A 17393-nucleotide genomic window follows, 5' to 3' on the forward strand; every position below is an offset into this window, starting at 1 on the left:
ACTCTCTCCTCAACTGACTAAATAACTTTAAAGAAGTCAACCCTTCAGAGTTGAAACTTCAAGAGTTTCAAGAGTCAAAACATCTGAGTCAAAGCTCTGAAGAACTCCATTTCCCCATCTGTGGAACGGCAGCAGTGGAAGACAGAGAAGTGTAGCATTTCAGAGACAAGATTCCAGCCTCAAATTCACTTCCTAGGCAATCTCTTCGAATACACAAATCAGTTACTAGCCCCGTCTGTGCCTTAGTTTCCTCATTTGTCAATGGAGATGATAGCAGGACTGACCTCACGGGTTGTTCTGAGGATTAAATGGGATACTGCATGTAGAGCCCTTTGCAGGTCCCCAGCACACAGCGAGCTTTAGATAGCTGATGGCTATTTTTGCCCTTGTTATGTATCATTCCAGAGTTGTATAACTGGCTTGGTCCTGTGGCCTCACCAACTTGACACAATTCCTAGGCTCTGTATCAAAGGACATTGCACAGAGGAGACAATGTCTGGTGGAAGGAGAGTTTAAAGGGCTTCCCTTCTCCCAGTCTCACCTACCCTGCCTCTAATGCCTTTCCTGGCTTCAGAAAGAAGAAACAGATTCCCCAGGGGCTCCGGGCACACAGCTGGGCGCCCAGGTGAGCTGATCCGTGTGGGATGAGTGTGCGGCTCTAACCTGACGTGGTCTGCTGAATAGCACAGTCAAATCCTATTTCCTTTCCATTTAGTGAAGTGGATCGAAATAATGCAGGCGTAACCTTTTCCCACTTTCTGTGCCAGCATTCATTCAGAGAGGGTTTTGTCATTGTTACTGATGTTGCTGTTTTTGTTTTATTGTGATTCTTCAGGTTAGAATACATTTATTTTGTAGTATTTCTTTAAAATTTTTGAAATTATGGTGAAATATAAGGAACATAAAATTTACCATTGGAACCATTTTTAAGTGTACAGTTCAATGGTGTTAAGCACGTTCACATTGTTGGGTAACCATCACCACCACCCATCTCCAGAAAGCTCTTCATCTTGTAAAAGCAAAACTCCATTAAACAATAACTCCCCACCCCCTTCAACCCCCTTGTCTTTGCTTTTTTTTGTTGTTGATCTGTGCAAGAATTGGGTTTTGTAGTATGATCTCTTTAATAAATATTCACCAATGGTTCCTGACCTGGCACTCTACTAGGCCTGGAATGCAGGGGGTACTTGAGGCTTATCATCAGCTCTGAAGGTTTAGGATTCAATAAGACTGAAAAAATTGAGGAAATTTTTTTTCATGTATTCATTCAACAAAATGTTCCTGACCTTATCAGGCCCATGGGACCAGGAAATAGCAATGGAAGATAAACCCTTTCCCCACCCTGGAGGTACTCATGTCCAATGCCACAGTAAAGGAGCTGGTGTGACCAGTGGCTATCTGGGCTTCCCCTCCCCATGCCTCTCTGCTTAGCAAAATCCTAGCCCCACACTAGCAGAGGGAAGCACAAACCACTATGGAAATGCAGGGGTGCAAACAACCCATTGCGTACCCATAGGTGTGCAGGAACTATGGAAGGCTGAGGGTGGAGAAGAGCTGAGAAAGGACTGATCAAAATTAAAAACTTGTATGTTTGAAAGGACACTATCGAGAAATGTTAAAGATAACACACAGAATGGAATAAAATATTTGTAAAGCATATATCTGATAAGGAACTGGTATCTACAATACATTAAGAAATCTTGCAACTCAAAAATAAAAAGACAACCTAATTAAAAAATGGACAAAGGATCTGACTAGACTCTTCTCCAAAGAAGATACATAAATGCCCAATAAACACATGAAAAAAATGCTAAACATTGGTCAGGCACAGTGGCTCACATCTGTAATCCCAGCACTCTGGGAGACCGAGGTAGGAAGATCACATGAGGCCAGGAGTTTGAGACCACCCTGAGCAACAAAGTGAGACCCGCATCCCTACACACACAAAAAAAGAAAAAAATTAGCCCAGGGATGGTAGTGCATACCTGTAGTCCCAGCTACCCAGGAGGCTGAGGTGGGAGGATCACTTGAGCCCAGGAAGTCAAGGCTGCAGTGAGCCATGATTGTCTCACTGTACTACTTCCTGGATGACAGTGAGACCCTGTCTTTAAAAAAACAAAAAAAAAATTGCCTGATGTCATTAGTCATCAGAGAAATATGAATCAAAACTACAGTGAGACACCACTTCATACCCACTAGGATGGCTACAATTAAAAAGTCAGGTAATAACAAGTGTTGTCGAGGATGTGGAGAAATTAGAACCCTCAAACACTACTGGTGGGAATGTAAAATGGTGCAAGCAATTTGAAAAATAGTCTGGAAGTTCTTCAAAAATTTAAGCATGTGGCCCGGCACGGTGGCTCACGCCTGTAATCCCAGCACTTTGGGAGGCCGAAGCGGGTGGATCACGAGGTCAGGAGATTGAGACCACCCTGGCTAACATGGTGAAACCCCAACTCTACTAAAAACACACAAAAAAATTAGCCGGGCATGGTGGCAGGTGCCTGTAGTCCCAGCTGCTCGGGAGGCTGAGGCAGGAGAATGGCGTGAACCCAGGAGGCAGAGCTTGCAGTGAGCCGAGATTGCGCCACTGCACTCCAGCCTGGGCAATAGAGTGAGACGCCATCTCAAAAAAATAATAAAAAATAAAAAATTTAAGCATGAAATTACCATTGGATTCAGCAATTTCACACCTAGGTTTATCCCCAGAGAAATGAAACATATTCACACAAAACTTTGTACACACATGTTCATAGCAGCATTATTCATAACAGCCCAAAGGAGGAAACCACCCATATGTCCATCAATTGATGAACAGATAAACAAAAGGCGTTAGGTTGGTGCAAAAGTCATTGAGGTTTTTGCCAATAGCATCCCTACAATGGACTATTATTTGATCGTAAAAAGTAATGAAATACTGGCCGGGCGCGGTGGCTCATGCCTGTAATCCCAGCACTTTGGGAGGCCGAGGCGGCTGGATCATGAGGTTAAGAGATGGAGACCATCCTGGCTAACACAGTGAAACCCCGTCTCTACTAAAAATACAAAAAAATTAGCCGGGCATGGTGGCGGGCACCTGTAGTCCCAGCTACTTGGGAGGCTGAGGCAGGAGAATGGCATGAACCCAGGAGGCAGAGCTTGCAGTGAGCCGAGTTTGTGCCACTGCACTCCAGCCTGGGCAACAGAGACAGACTCCGTCTCAAAAAAAAAAAAAAAAAAAAAAGTAATGAAATACTGATACAGGGTACAACAAGGATGAACCTTGAAAACATGCTAAGAGAGAAATCAGAAAGAAAAGATCACATTTCATGATTCAGTTTAACCATTCCAAAGTGTATAATTCAGTGGCATTAATTATATTTACAATGTTGCACAAATAATACCATCTCATTCCAGAATTTTTTTTAATCCCCCCAACCATAAATCTCATACCTATTCTCCCTTCTCTCCAGGCCTTGGCAACTACAGAGTTTTTGGTGTGTTTTTGTTTTGCTTTTTTGAGATGATGAAACGTTTTAAAATTGATTGTGGTGACGGTTGCACAACTCTGTAAACATACTAAAATCCATTGAATTGTATACTTTAAATTGGTGAATTGTGTGGTATATGCATTAAATCTCAATAAAGCTGTTACAAAAAAAAGAAAGAAAGAAACATTGAGAAGAATCCTCTGACATTCCAGTCTCTCCCCTCAGCACAAGTTAGCAGTGGTCAACCACTAGAAAAATTTGCAAACATGGCAACAGCAAAACCCAAACCTAGCTCAACTCTGACTACATCAGCTCAAAAACCACAAATATCAATATACGTGATATTTGAAATTCCATCAAAAAGCAGGTGATACTCACACACACAAAAATATCCATTATCAAGAAATAAAACACACAGAAGAACCAGACTGAAAGAAAAAGTGAAACCATAAGATGTTGGGGCTGGGCGCAGTGGCTCATGCCTGTAATCCTAGCACTTTGGTGGATCACCTGAGGTCATGAGTTCGAGACCAGCCTGACCAACATGGTGAAACCTCGACTCTACTAAAAATACAAAATTAGCTGGGTATGGTGGCGTATGCCTGTAATCCCAGCTACTTGGGAGGCTGAGGCAGGAGAAAAGCTTGAACCCACGAGGTGGAGGTTGCAGTGAGCCGAGATCGCGCCATTGCCCTCCAGCTTGGGTAACAAGAGCAAAACTCCGTCTCAAAAAAAAAAGATGTTAGAAGTATAAGACAGAGGTTTTAAAATAACTATGATTAGTAAGTGAAAGGATTCAGTGGAAAAGACAGACAACCTGAATGAACAGATGGAGAATTGTAGCAGAGAGATGAAAACTATATTTTTAAAAAAGAGTCAAATGAAGTGCTAGGAATAAAAAACAACATATCAAAGATCAAGTCGTCCTTTGATGTGCTCAGCAACACAGAGATAAAAAAGTGTGTGTATTGGACACAGGGAGGGGAACAACACACACCAGGGCCTGTTAGGGGTTGGGGATGAGGGGAGGGAAGTTAGAGGACAGGTCAATAGGTGCAGCAAACCACCAGGGCACACATGTACCTATGTAACAAACCTGCACATTCTGCATGTGTATCCCAATTTTTGTTTTTAGAATAAATTTTAAAAAAAGCAAAAAGAAAAGAGTATGTATGAGTTGGGGGGGGCATGGCAGGAAACAGAGCATCTAAGACCTGTACAACAATATCAGTCTAAATATGTGTCTAATTGGAGTTCTAGAAGGAAAAAGAGAGAAGAAAAAAGAGAGAAAGTTCAAAGAGATGATGGCCGAGAATTTTCCAAATTTAATAAAAGACAACAAATCACAGATCCAAGAATTCCAGAGAGCCCCAAGCAGGATAAATACAAAATATATACCCACCTAGATATAAAAACCACCAAACAACAAAATCAGAAGTAAATATTAAAGATAACCAGAGAAAAAATGAAATATTACATACAAAAGAACAAAGATAATATTTACTGCAGATTCTTGTCAAGAGTTTTTGCAAGGCAGAACACAATGGAGTGACATCTTCACTAAAGGGAAAAAGCTGTCATCTCAGATTTCTATTCCCAGGGAAAATGTCATTCCAAAATGAAGATAAAATAAAGACTTTAAAGACAAAGCTTAAGAGAATTAATTGCCAGCTGACCCACACAACCAGAAATGTTAAAGAAAATTCTTTAGGTGTAATACCAGATAGAAATTCAGATTTACACAAAGAGATAAAGAGTGCTGGGAACTATAAAAGAAAACAAAGGTCTGGCGTGGTGGCTCACGCCTGTAATCCTAGCACTGCCGAGGCGGGCAGATCCCCTGAGGTCAGGAGTCTGAGACAAGACTGGCCAACAGGGCGAAACCCAGTCTCTACTAAAAATACAAAAAAATTAGCTGGGTTTGGTGGCACATGCCTGTAATCCCAGCTACTTGGGAGGCTGAGGCAGGAGAACTGCTTGAACCCGGGAGGCAGAGGTTGCAGTGAGCCAAGATTGCACCACTGCACTCCAGCATGGGCAGACAGAGCGAGACTCCCTCTCAAAAAAAGAAAGAAAGAAAGAAAAAGAAAAAATAAAAATAATAAAAAAGGATTTGAATCAATAATCTAAACTTAAGAAAAAGGGCAAAATATAGCCAAAGCAAATGGAAGGTATAAAGATAAAAGCAGAAGTAAATGAAATTGAAAACAGATACATAGAGAAAATCACTGAAACCAAAGGGTTTTAATGAAATAAATAAAATGGATAAATCTGTAGTCAGATGGGTCAAGAAAAAAGCAAAGACACAAATTACCAATATCAGGAATGAAAAGGAGATATCACTAAAGCTCCTACAGATATTATAAGAATAACCAGTGACTATTATGAACAACTTTATGCTAATGTATTTGATATCTTATGAAATGTCCTAACGGAGGCCCTCAGAAACAGCCAAGTCGTTTCTTCCACATCTGTACCTGGTCTAATTGTGACGCTTGGGGCAGCCATGAAGGGAAGGGCTACACAGTGTTCAAACTGCTGTGGGGATCAAGCCTTCAGCCCTAAGTGGATGGGGTTAGCCTGGCAGAGGCCACACTGTGCTAACTGACCGGGTTCAAAATCTCAAGTTTATCTCAGGTCTGAGTCTGTTTCTCAACATCAGGTACACAAGAAATGGTGGCCATGGACTTAATTCTGGAGATTGCCCAATGGCAGTGTTGGAAAACTCCCACATTTAGGCTTTTCTTTTCTGTCCAAGCCACGTTGGACACCATCTGACACAGGGCTCTCTCTCTATCTCTCTCTCTCTCCTCATCACCCCACCACTCCACCCCTTCTTCCATCCAGGCCCAGGTAAATAGAATAAGAACAAGCAAGGGCTTTGATATCGAAATAACCAAGATTCAAGTCCCTGCTCTTCCTCTAACTAGCTACCACTTCTCTAAGCCTCAGTTTACTCATTTATATTTTAATGTTGTGAACTCACACCTCCAAGATTGCTGTAGAGGTTAAATAACAAGATGCATGTATACTGTTATGAACAAGGTCAAGGCTAAATTCCTGTCAGTCTCTGGTCTCTTCCCAACTCCAATGCAGATTACTCCCTCCTCTTAGTTTGACCTTGAACTTCAGAAGCTCCAGGAAGCCAGGGACTGGGTCGTTTTCTTCTCACCGTTGTATCTCTAATACCTACACAGGTCTTGCAAGGCAAAGAGCATGTATATAATAACTGTGTTAAATGAATGAGTGAATGAATAAATGGATGAATGAATGACAACAGTCATTCTAGGTACCATGAGATTTAATACTGGATGCCACAATGTATTTTCCAAGTTCCCAGAGTGCACATGATTGCAGAGGCAGGAATGGGCAACAAGATGGATAAGATCCAGTCTTTACCTTTTCTGGTGACTTCCTTGTGCCAGATCTGCTCAGAATCAGCTTTGTCCCTGCCTAAAGTCAGGTGGAAAGGGAGGAATGTAGACAGATACATTACTGGAGGTGGCTCACGCCTGTAATCCCAGCATTCTGGGAGGCCGAGGTGGGCAGATAACTTGAGGTCAAGAGTTCGAGACCAGCTTGGCCAACATGGTGAAACCCAATCTGTACTAAAAATACAGAAAAAAAAAAAAAATGCCAGGTGTCCCAGCTACTCGGGAAGCTGAGACACGAGAATCACTTGAACCCAGGAGGCAGAGGTTGCAGTAAATCGAGACTGCACCACTGCACTCCAGCCTGGGCGACAGAGCAAGACTCCATCTCAAATATATGTGTATATATATATATATGTGTGTATATATATATATATGTGTATATATATATATGTGTATATATATATATATATATATATATATATATATATATATATATAAAACAAACTGTTTGCTTCCCCAAAATGTGGCTTCTCCATGCTGTGAACTTCTAGCAGGGAAGGACTCTACTCCCAAATTTCCAGCCCAAACACCAGTGTTAAAAGTTTTTGTTTGTTTGGTTGTTTGTTTTTGTGCAGCAAGCAGCAGAAGTGTTAAAGTTTAAGTGAAAGTTTTAAAAAGGGGTATGTGTGGTTGTAAAGAAGGCTTCTTGGAGGAAGATGCATCAAGACAGGACAGACGGACAGGGTGTGAAAAAGGGGGAGCTTGGGGAAGGGCTTGAGCTCAAGAGCACAGTGTGGGCAGGGACCCAGAGGTGGAAAAGCACGTTCAGGGGCAGGGCAAGTGACCTGATGGGCCTAGGGAGCTGGACCCACATTACAGCATGGCCGTGGGAGAGGAGTGGAGGCGGCTGGAGAGAGTGGCAGGAGCAGGATGATGTGAGGCCTTGAATGCCAAGTTAAGGAGCTGGGGCCTCATCCTAAGAGCTATGGGGAGCCACGAGAAACAATGGTTGGGTTCTGTGTTCTGAAGCTCCTTCTCGGAATCTGGAGACAGGGGACCAGTGAAGAGAGTAGTACAGCTGTCTATGCAAGGTGGCATGGCCCAAGGCAGAAGAGAGAAGGAGAGAACTGTTTCCTGGTTGTTGGGCATGGAGGTATCAGTGTGAATGTTTTTATATGTGTCCATGAGCACAAGTAATCTTTCTCAGAGGGTCAGCCTAAAAAAAAAAAAAACCCAACCCTATTCAGTTTCATGACCCAGCATACCCAGCAGCCTGGGGGAGGCCAAAGTTACCAAAGAAAGAGGCTGAGAGACATTCAGTTAAAGCCTGACTTTATAGTTCTTCCTCATCAACACCATCCTGCAGATTCACATTCATCTACAGGCTTTCAGGGTGTTTTGATCCCAGTTATCTCATCCAAAATATTTGCTTTTCTGCCTTTCTTTGTGTTTCCTGTATGCCTCATGTCAGCATCCTTGTTCAGGTCACTTATTTAAAAAAAAAAAAAAAAATCCATAAGGCCAGGCTGAGGTGGAGCCTGGAGTGACCAGGAAACCACTCTAGAATGAACTCCTACCTGAGGCAGCTCCTCCTCCCTAGCAGGGCCCACACTGGCCTGCTGGTCACCTACCTGCTCAGGACTCTGCTGATACCATAGACCTAGTCCTAGGCCAGTTTGGGAATCTAGAGAGGCCACTGGAAAGAAAACTGATATATGGATACCACCTCTCCTCGGTGACTCAATCGTAGCTCCTGACAACTCAGGGTTTTGTTTTTTTGTTTGTTTGTTTGTTTTTTCTCTTGAGGGTCACAGAGCATCCTTTATAGAATGCAGTTTATACAACTGACCTCAGAATATGGCCAGGATTTTGCAGCTATTATAGAGCATGGTCTCTGGAGCCAGACCATCTCAGCTTAAATCCTGGCTCTGCCACTTCCTAAGCTGTGTGACCTTGGGCAATTTTTTTTAACCTCTTTGTGTCTCAATTTCTCCATCTGAAAAATGGACTCATATAGTATCTACTCCAAAGGGTTGTTGTGAGGCTTAACTAAATCCACTCATGTAAGGAACCTAGAATAGTAACTGGCAGACAGTAAATACTCACTGAAGTTTAACACCTGTTATAGTTCATGAAAACTGTTGCTTCTCCTTTTGGAAAAATCAGGATGGCACTAGCCCACCTCCAGTCTCCCAGTGCTTCTCCAGCTGAACAGCATTTCCTAGAGATTACAGATTCTGTAATCTGCAGGTTCTCTGAGATGCAGTTGGAGCAATTTAATACAGCACAGCAGTCCCATGCTCCACTGTAGTCTCACTGCAAAGCAGTTCAGCAGCGGTTCTCAAAATGTGGGCTTCAAACTAGCAGTATCAGCATGTCCTGGGAACTTGTTAGAAATGCACATTCTCAGCCTCACTCCAGAACCTACTGAATCAGAAACTCTGGGGGTGGAACCCAGAAAGCTATACTTTAACCAGCCCTCTGCTAATGTTTGAAAACTGCCACAACATAGTATAGCACAGTGGTTTATTTAGGTAGATATGACGCAGTTCATTGCCCACTCCTTCTCCACAAAGTGTTCCTGATTCCCCCAGAACCCTCTTTTACTAACATCTCTAACTTCCTCCCTGTATTACTGTTGTCCATGCTCAAAAGTGCTCAATCCTCCCTGGATTACAGGTTACCTGAGAGCAGTGTTGGGTCTTACACATCTCTGCACTGGGCAGCCCAGGGGCTGCCACAGGGACCTTTGCTTAGGAAAGACATGCTGAGTCAAGCGTGCAACATTTCCAGTTTCCTCTGACTAAGGCTACTATTACTGAGCCTCTGCTCCTTCCAGGACCCTTGCTCATACTGCATTTTCCTTTGTGAATTGTGGTCATCTCCTATGCTAAGATGCCTGGTTCTTTGTCATTTCTAGTGTCCTCCAATTCCACTGCCTTCTCAGGCATTTTACTCTTCTCCCTCCCTTTATGTTTGTTCAAAGCCCTTTGGAGAAGGTGTCAGAGCTCCGGGCAAACCTGTCACCCTAATCCTTATTTTCAATCATAATACTTCTACTGGTAACAATTTGTCAAGTACTATATGCCAGGCCCTGTCCTGGGCATTTTACATTCATTCATTCATTCATTCATTCACTTAGAGACAGGGTGTCTCTCTGCTGCCCAGGCTGCAATGCAGTGACACGACCATAGCTCACTGCGGCCTCTAACTCCTGGACTCAAGCAATCCTCCCCTCCCCCTACCTCGGCCTCCTACGTAGCTGGGACTACAGACACATGCCACCATGCCTAGGTAATTTTTTTTTTTGGGTACAGATGGGGTCTGTCTGTGTTGCCCAGGCTGGTCTTCAACTCTTGGGCTCAACTGATCCTCATGCTTCAGCCTCCCAAAGTACTGAGATTACAGGCATGAGCCATTGTGCCCATATGGCACTTTACATTTATTATTTTAGTCTTTACAACAACCCTAGGAGGAAGATACTTATTCCCATTTGGATGGAGCACAGGGAAACTGAAGCTCAAACACAGTAAGCAACATTAACATGTGGCAAGGTGGGGGCTTATTCAGTCTGGGGCCAAGTCAGGGTCTGGGTGGATGGACCAGGAGAAGTGCCTTGTCTAGGCATATGTATTCATATAAAAATGATCCACCAACAAACCTGTCCAGTGCCCTTGCTCAGGAAGATGGGTCTGACCAGGTGCCAGCCCACCAGGGTGCCTTTCCACAGTGTGCAGGGGGCATCCGCCTGAATGCCCGTCTTCAGTGCATCCCCCGGCCCCGCGCTTGCTATTCTGTGCAGCGGGAGTTTCAAACTGTGTTCCACAGAGCCCTGGAGATAGGGTGTGTGGGCTGGGCAAGTGAGAGACAAACCCTGAGGAACTGTGGGACCACCCCAGCAGCCTGTCATCCCTGTCACTTCTTGGGCTCTCAAGGTTGTATTTGAAGAAATGATTTCAGCTGGGTGCGGTGGCTCACGCCTGTAATCCCAGCACTTTGGGAAGCTGAGATGGGCAGATCATGAGGTCAGGAGCTTGAGACCATCTTGGCTAACATGGCAAAACCTCGTCTCTAAAAATACAAAAAAAAATTAGCTGGATGTGGTGGCGGGCGCCTGTAGTCCCAGCTACTTGGGAGGCTGAGGCAGGAGAATGGCGTGAACCCGGGAGGTGGAGCTTGTAGTGAGCCGAGATTGCGCCACTGCACTCCAGCCTGGGCGACAGAACGAGACTCCGTCTCAAAAAAAAAAAAAAAAAAAAAAGAAAAAAAGAAATGGTTTCACTGCTTTTAAAAAGCTAGAAACTACTGCTGAATAATAATTGTCATTTTAGGTGTCTGTTTCTTCCCCCAGAATGCCCCTAAGGAGCAAGAACTGTACCCACAGCACCCAGCACAAGGATGGGGGGGTCTCAGGAAAGGTCGGCCAGATAGAAGGGCAGATGAGAAATGAATGTACTGGGAGCTCTCTGTGTAATATCCCCTCCCCCACCCTCACCCCACCCCCCAATTCCTGCAGGGAAAAGGCCTTGAGAGAGTTGAGTAAGAAATAAGCAGGCAGAATGATGCAAGGGGAGCTGTCTGTACACATTGCAACAGAACTTTCTAAAACAAGCCTGGGGCTGCTCCCAAGGGTCTCAGTCCTGCCCTATTCCTCTACTGTCATCCAGACCTGTCACACAAGATAGGGCCAAAGGCCATTACCAAGCTCTGCTAAGGCCTGACCTTAGAGCTGGGAGGTCTGTGCTCTTGGGTTCTGGTTTGAAACCTGGAGCCATCTTCAATCACCCCCTTCCTTCCTTTCAGCCCTACATCCATGCCATCAAATCCTAGAGACTCTAAAGCTTCAGCATCTCTCAAAATCACCCTTGCTTCTCTTTTGCCTTGCCACCCCTTCAGTTCAGGCTCTGTCGTCATTATCTCTCTCCTTCCTCTCATCTGCCTCCCTCCCTTCCATCCAATATCACCCACGTCCCTCCTGTAGGCCAGGCCCAGTGTTGGGCCCTGGGACACAGAGAGGACTCTGATTCTACTTGGCCCTCAAGGAGCCTCTCCAGGAAGAATCAGCTGTATGAACACTAAGAGTTTCAGGTGCTCTGAAAGAGGGAAGCTGGAAGTCTGATGCTAGCAGAGAGGTGCTGAAACTCTTAGTGTTTATACAGCTGATTCTTCCTGGGGAGGCTCCTTGAGGGCCAAGTAGAATCAGAGTCCTCTCTGTGTCCCAGGGCCCAACACTGGGCATGGCCTAGAGGAGGGACCTGGGTGATATTGGAGACAACCCAGGTCCCTGTGGGTTGTCTGTGCCCCTTCAGCAAAGGCCACAGCTTCCATGTGGCAGCCCTCTCCACTCAGCCCCCATTGGACCTGCAGTGTCCTTCTCTTAGTCCTTCAGGCCAGACCCCCTATGAGGTGACTAGTCCTGGGCTACTGCACCATCCCTTGAGTTTTCTCTATAGCCTGCTTACATCTTTGCAAACAGTCTTTGTATTAAACTGTCCTCAAATTACCCAGTTTGGGTGGGCTGTTTCCCATAGGGACACTGACTAATATAAGGTAGAGGTAGTTAGGAAGGGTGCCATGGAGATGACAGTTAAAGATGTTCTTGCCTGGACAATGATCTTTCTAAAGCATAAAACTCCTGCTAAAAACCTCTATGGCTCCCCATTGCCCTGAGAATGAAATCTAGACTCTGTAGCCTGCCACCCAAGACTATATACCATCAGGCCCCTGACCACCAAGCAGCAGCAGCATGTGGGGAAGCCACCAGGAAGAGGGACAGTAGGGGGCTTGGACGTGGGAGGCAAAGACTTCCAAGAGGAGTGCAGCCATGCCACACAGCTGCTCTGGCTGGCAAATTCCTGTGAGTAAGGAGGCGGGTGAGTTTCCAGGCTAGAGGGCCATGCCAGGCTGCCTCTGCTTGCCAGAACCCTGCCCGCCCACTCTCCAAGTGAGTTGAGCACTGAAAGGAGTTTAACCCCAATGGGCCCTAGCCTTGTGGCATGAGAACTGGTTACATCCCAACCCCATCTGGCAAGCTATTTGATTCCCTGAGCTTTCATTTTGCCAACTGCAAAATGGGACTAACCTCCCAAGGCTGTGGAGGCGATGGATGGGAATTTGCTTTCGTCCAGTAGTTCTGCTGTTATAGGTGCTCCCTCTCCCAGCCTTGGGAGGCAGGAAAAGCATACAGGTTTGAGGCTCTGGAAGACTTGGTGTGAATCTCAGCTTTACTACTTACTCCTTGTGTGATCCAGGACAAGTCACTTTACTTCCCTGCACCCCATGTGCAAAGCGGTGGGGGTGATCACCCCTTGTGTGGTGGCTGTGAGGACTGGGCAAGCTCACACAAGCCAGGGCCTAGCACAGAGCAGGGAGCTTGATACACGTTTGTTTCTGTCTTTCTACCTGTGCCTCTCTTAGGGCAAGTGTCCTCTCTGCCTTATAGGCTGGCCACTTACCCTCCTCATGTGTGCAATGGAGGAGCTAAGACTGCTATCACTGAAGCATATCTCAGAGGTGCATGCGTCAAACCTCTCACAAGCTACAAAGCTGCACGTGTAATCCCCAATGGCTGTACAACACTGGTGATTGAAGTGGGTGGAGGATGAGCCATCCTTGTGGATGCCTCTCTGCTCACACCCCTCCTTTGGTCCATCCCCCAACAGGATGAAGTCCAAGCTTCTTGGTGGGACCACAAAGCCCACCCTGGTCAAGCCCTTCTTGGAGGCATGACTTGACCGGTCTCTGATTTTCCCAATATACACATGGGTTGAGAGATGATGAAGGAAAGGTAACCAGGTCCTAGAACACATTCTCAAGCTGTTCTGCTCACACACCTGCAGGAAGGTCAGGGCTGGTCATTATAGGAGGCTAGGAATGTCAAGAAGCATGGGAGGGAGCCAGGAGAAGTCAGAGTCTGGTGTAAGCCCCCCTTGCCCAAACTCACACAGGGTTGAAAACAGTCCCAGGACACAGGAAGCTGCCATGAAACTTCCTTTCCGGGCTACTCTAAGTTTGGGTCTGGTTTTCCTTCCAAATCCAATTTGGACCAAGCTGTTTAAGCAGTACCCATGGGCATGGCGGCTGGAGGCCAAGGGGAAGGAGTGTTCTAGAAGTTGGGATGCCAGGGGCTGCTTGCTCTGTGAGGTGGCACAGAAGTAAGCAATTGTGCCTCTCAGCCCTTGGACTCACCTCTGCGTCCTCTCATAGATGTTCCCACACAGGAAGGGCCCAAGCTGGGGACCAGATTTTATGGCCCTATTCCCCAAGCACCCACCTCCATACCAACAACCCAGCTTATCTTCCTTTTTTTTTTTTTTTTTTGAGTCTTGCTCTCTCGCCCAGGCTACCAGGCTGGAGTGCAGTGGCACAATCTCGGCTCACTGCAAGCTCCATCTCCTGGGTTCACGCCATTCTCTTGCCTCAGCCTCCCGAGTAGCTGGGACTACAGGCACCCGCCACCACGCCTGGCTAATTTTTGCATTTTTAGCAGAGAGGAGGTTTCACCGTGTTAGCCAGGATGGTCTCAATCTACTGACCTCGTGATCCGCCCGCCTCGGCCTACCAAAGTGCTGGGATTACAGGCGTAAGCCACCGCGCTGGACCCCAGCTTATCTTTCTAACCCACCAATCCAATCAAGGTGCATCTCTGCTCACACCCCTCCTTTGGTCCATCCCCCCACAGGATGAAGTCCAAGCTTCCTGGCAGGACCCACGAGGCCGTTCAGATCTGGGCCCTGTCAACCTCTCCAGCCTCATTTCCTACCCCTCTTCTGCCTGTATCTTTCTTTCAGCCACACCAGGGTGCTCACAGGGTTCCTACCTCCAGGCCTTTGTCCATGCTGTACCCTCTGCCTGACACCTTTCCCCTTTCCCCCTGCCTCACAGAATCAGACTTCTCATCTTAGGTCTGCAGCAATATCACTTCTTCTTGACCTTCCCAATTTACCATTCCCTCTACTTCCTCTATGACTCTACTATACTTTTTCAGGGGGCAATCCACCTTGGACTAAGCGTCTATGCCGAGCTAGGCCCACACTGGGACATAGAGTGATGAGGTTCCTGCCCTTGGGAAACGCCTGGCTCCGTGGAGAGGCAGGCAGACAGTGACAGCACAGGGGGAAAGGCCAAACTTGGCATAGCTTTCCATGTTACCCTGTGCCACAGGCTGGCTGTCTTGGGATCATTGGCTTTAGGACACCATCTCTTGATTGCGTCTCCTCAAAGCCAAGGACTAAGTCCGATTACTCTCTGTGTCCTAACCAGGGCCGGGCCCAGAGAAGGTGCATAGCAAAAATGTGCTGAAGTAGATGAACTTGGGATCTGAATGTTTCAAATAGGCCTTGGTAACCCCAAATCTTGCCATTTAAGACAATGATCTCTTACATTACAGCACAGTGATAACACTCTTTTACATGCTGTGATTTCACTTCATCCTCAAATACTCAAGTGAAGTCAGCAAAACAGAAACTGTCACCTCCATTTCATAATGCAGAAAAGGAAACCTAGACAAGATAGCGATACTGACTTGCCCAGGGTGAGTGGGTGGGCCATGAGTTCCAGCCCAGGCCTCCTCCACAGGAGACCCTTCTGGAGCAGGCACGAGCCACAGACTGACCTGGGATCTTCCAGGCCAGCAGGAGTCTTGCCTCCAAGAGCACCCTCTCTGAGGAGAGGATGCCAGGATTTACTGGCACCTTCAGTATCCTCCTGGCTTCACTCCTCTTTGCCCAAAAATAAACCACACCTGTTTCTACCTCCCAGCCTTTGCACTTACCAGTCCCCATGTCTCCCCCCATCCCCCACATGTGGCATGCCACTAGCCTACCTTCAGTTTCCTAAAAGGCACTGAGATCTTTCCAGCCTCATGGCCTCACCACATGCTGGGAGCTCTGCCTGGAAAGCTTTTCTTTCTACTCTTGGCCAATTCGGGCCTTGGGGCCCAGTGACACGGTTGAGAGATTTACTCCTGTGGCCTTGAGAGGGCTGAACAAATGGAAGCATCTCTAGGTTGCACCAGAGGCATCTATTACCTGCTGCCCTGTGCCTGTAACTTCTGTCATTCTCCTCTCCCCCTGTGAGAACATGATAAAGACCACAAAGGCAGGGAATTCCTCTCCTCTTATGCTGTGACCCCACAGCTAGCTCGCTCCAGCTATGCCTAAGAAATCTGTCTTATCACTGACATGCTTGTTGTCCCCACTCGTTCCCTGAGCCTCCCATCCAACAAGTCGCTCCACCACATGCTGGTGGATCTCGCTTCCTATGCTCTTCCCTAGATCAGGCCTTCCCTCCATTCCCTCTACCACTGCCGTGCCTTGAGGCTCATCCTCTCTCACATGGATCCCCCGCCCCTACAGCCTCCCCACTGCCCTCCTGACCTACAGCCTCTCCTGTCCATTTCCCACACCATGGCTAAGGACACTTAAAACCCACCTGACCAGCCATTTCCCTACTAAAGCTCTCCCAAGACCCGGCTCCCCCCCAATATCTCAAGAGTGGCACTCCCAAGCCTCTCTCAGTTCAGGCACCCGCGCCTCTCACTTCAGCCTCATTTTCCACAGTTGCCTGGGCTCCAGCCACTCCAGGGCCCCCAGCCCTGCCCCAAACATGCTGGCTTTTCTAACACTTTATGCCTATCTTTCTGCTTTGCCCTCACACCTTCCATCTGCAAAATTCCTATTCATTAATGGGCAAACCATTCTGGAATGCTATGTGCCAGACACTACCTAGGCTCTTTTTATACCTTATCTCATTTACTTCTCAAAGTACCTCACAAAAATAATAATTATCATTCCCATTTTACAGATATGGAAACTGAGGCTCAAGAGAGGCAGGGCAAGAACTGGACTCCTAGTCTATCTGATTCCAAACCTGCTGTGCACCAACCTCTCTGGGAAGTGCACCAGCGCCCCCACTCCCCCAGCCCAGGGCAGAGTCTTCTCTACTCTGTGGTTCCATAGCCCCCTGGTTTCTCGCTTGTCCTGGCCGTTGTCACCAGTGACTGTGTGCGGCTGTCTCTGCTGCCCCCCAGCGTGAGCATCCCAAGGGCAGAACCTGGGCTGATCTGGCTGGGTCCCCAGCACCCAGCAGGGTATAGGTGCTCTGTGAGGTTTCTTAATAAAGAGATGGAAAGCCAGAAGCAGTTTGGGTGGTTGAGAGACCCAGCCCTAACCTAACTAATCCTGATACCAGTGACCAAAAGCGGGACCTTCGCATCTTTGCTGCCAAAAGACAGCCCCTCCTAAAGAGTAAAGGCCCGACCCCCTGCACGCCCTCTGCCTGCACCGCACGTGCTTGGTTTTCCCCGCCCGGGTACTGGCCGCCGGGCCGTACCAATTTCCGCGGGGGAGCGCCCGGGGTCGGACTGAGGGAGCGAGGGGAATAACCGGGCGCGCCCCTTGGAAGCAGGGCTCAGAGCTGCTCTCCTCTCACGCATTCCCCGGATCCGCGCGGAGCAGGCTGCTGGCCAGCCTCGGGCCCGCGCCAAGTAGAGCCTCAGGTGCGGTTCCCCCACAAGCAAGTGGCGCGGGCGGCGGCTTGGAACGGCCCG

At 47.1% G+C, this 17393-nt stretch overlaps 2 long non-coding RNA genes across 2 annotated transcripts in view; both read right to left on the reverse strand.

Moving 5' to 3' along the window:
- LOC117974971 (uncharacterized) overlaps positions 1 to 17393 on the reverse strand; it is a 68628-nt gene that overhangs the window by 46198 nt on the left and 5037 nt on the right. The gene's annotated exons all lie outside the window — the stretch shown is intronic.
- Positions 6754 to 17330, reverse strand: LOC130540602 (uncharacterized). The gene is made up of 4 exons (XR_008954597.2): positions 17177 to 17330; positions 12927 to 13677; positions 10506 to 10915; positions 6754 to 6923 (listed from the first exon to the last, which is right to left on the reverse strand). It is a non-coding gene; the product is annotated as an uncharacterized LOC130540602 (long non-coding RNA).

The sequence above is a fragment of the Pan paniscus genome, chromosome 9 (genome assembly GCF_029289425.2).
Source record: "Pan paniscus chromosome 9, NHGRI_mPanPan1-v2.0_pri, whole genome shotgun sequence".
Lineage (NCBI taxonomy): Eukaryota > Metazoa > Chordata > Mammalia > Primates > Hominidae > Pan > Pan paniscus.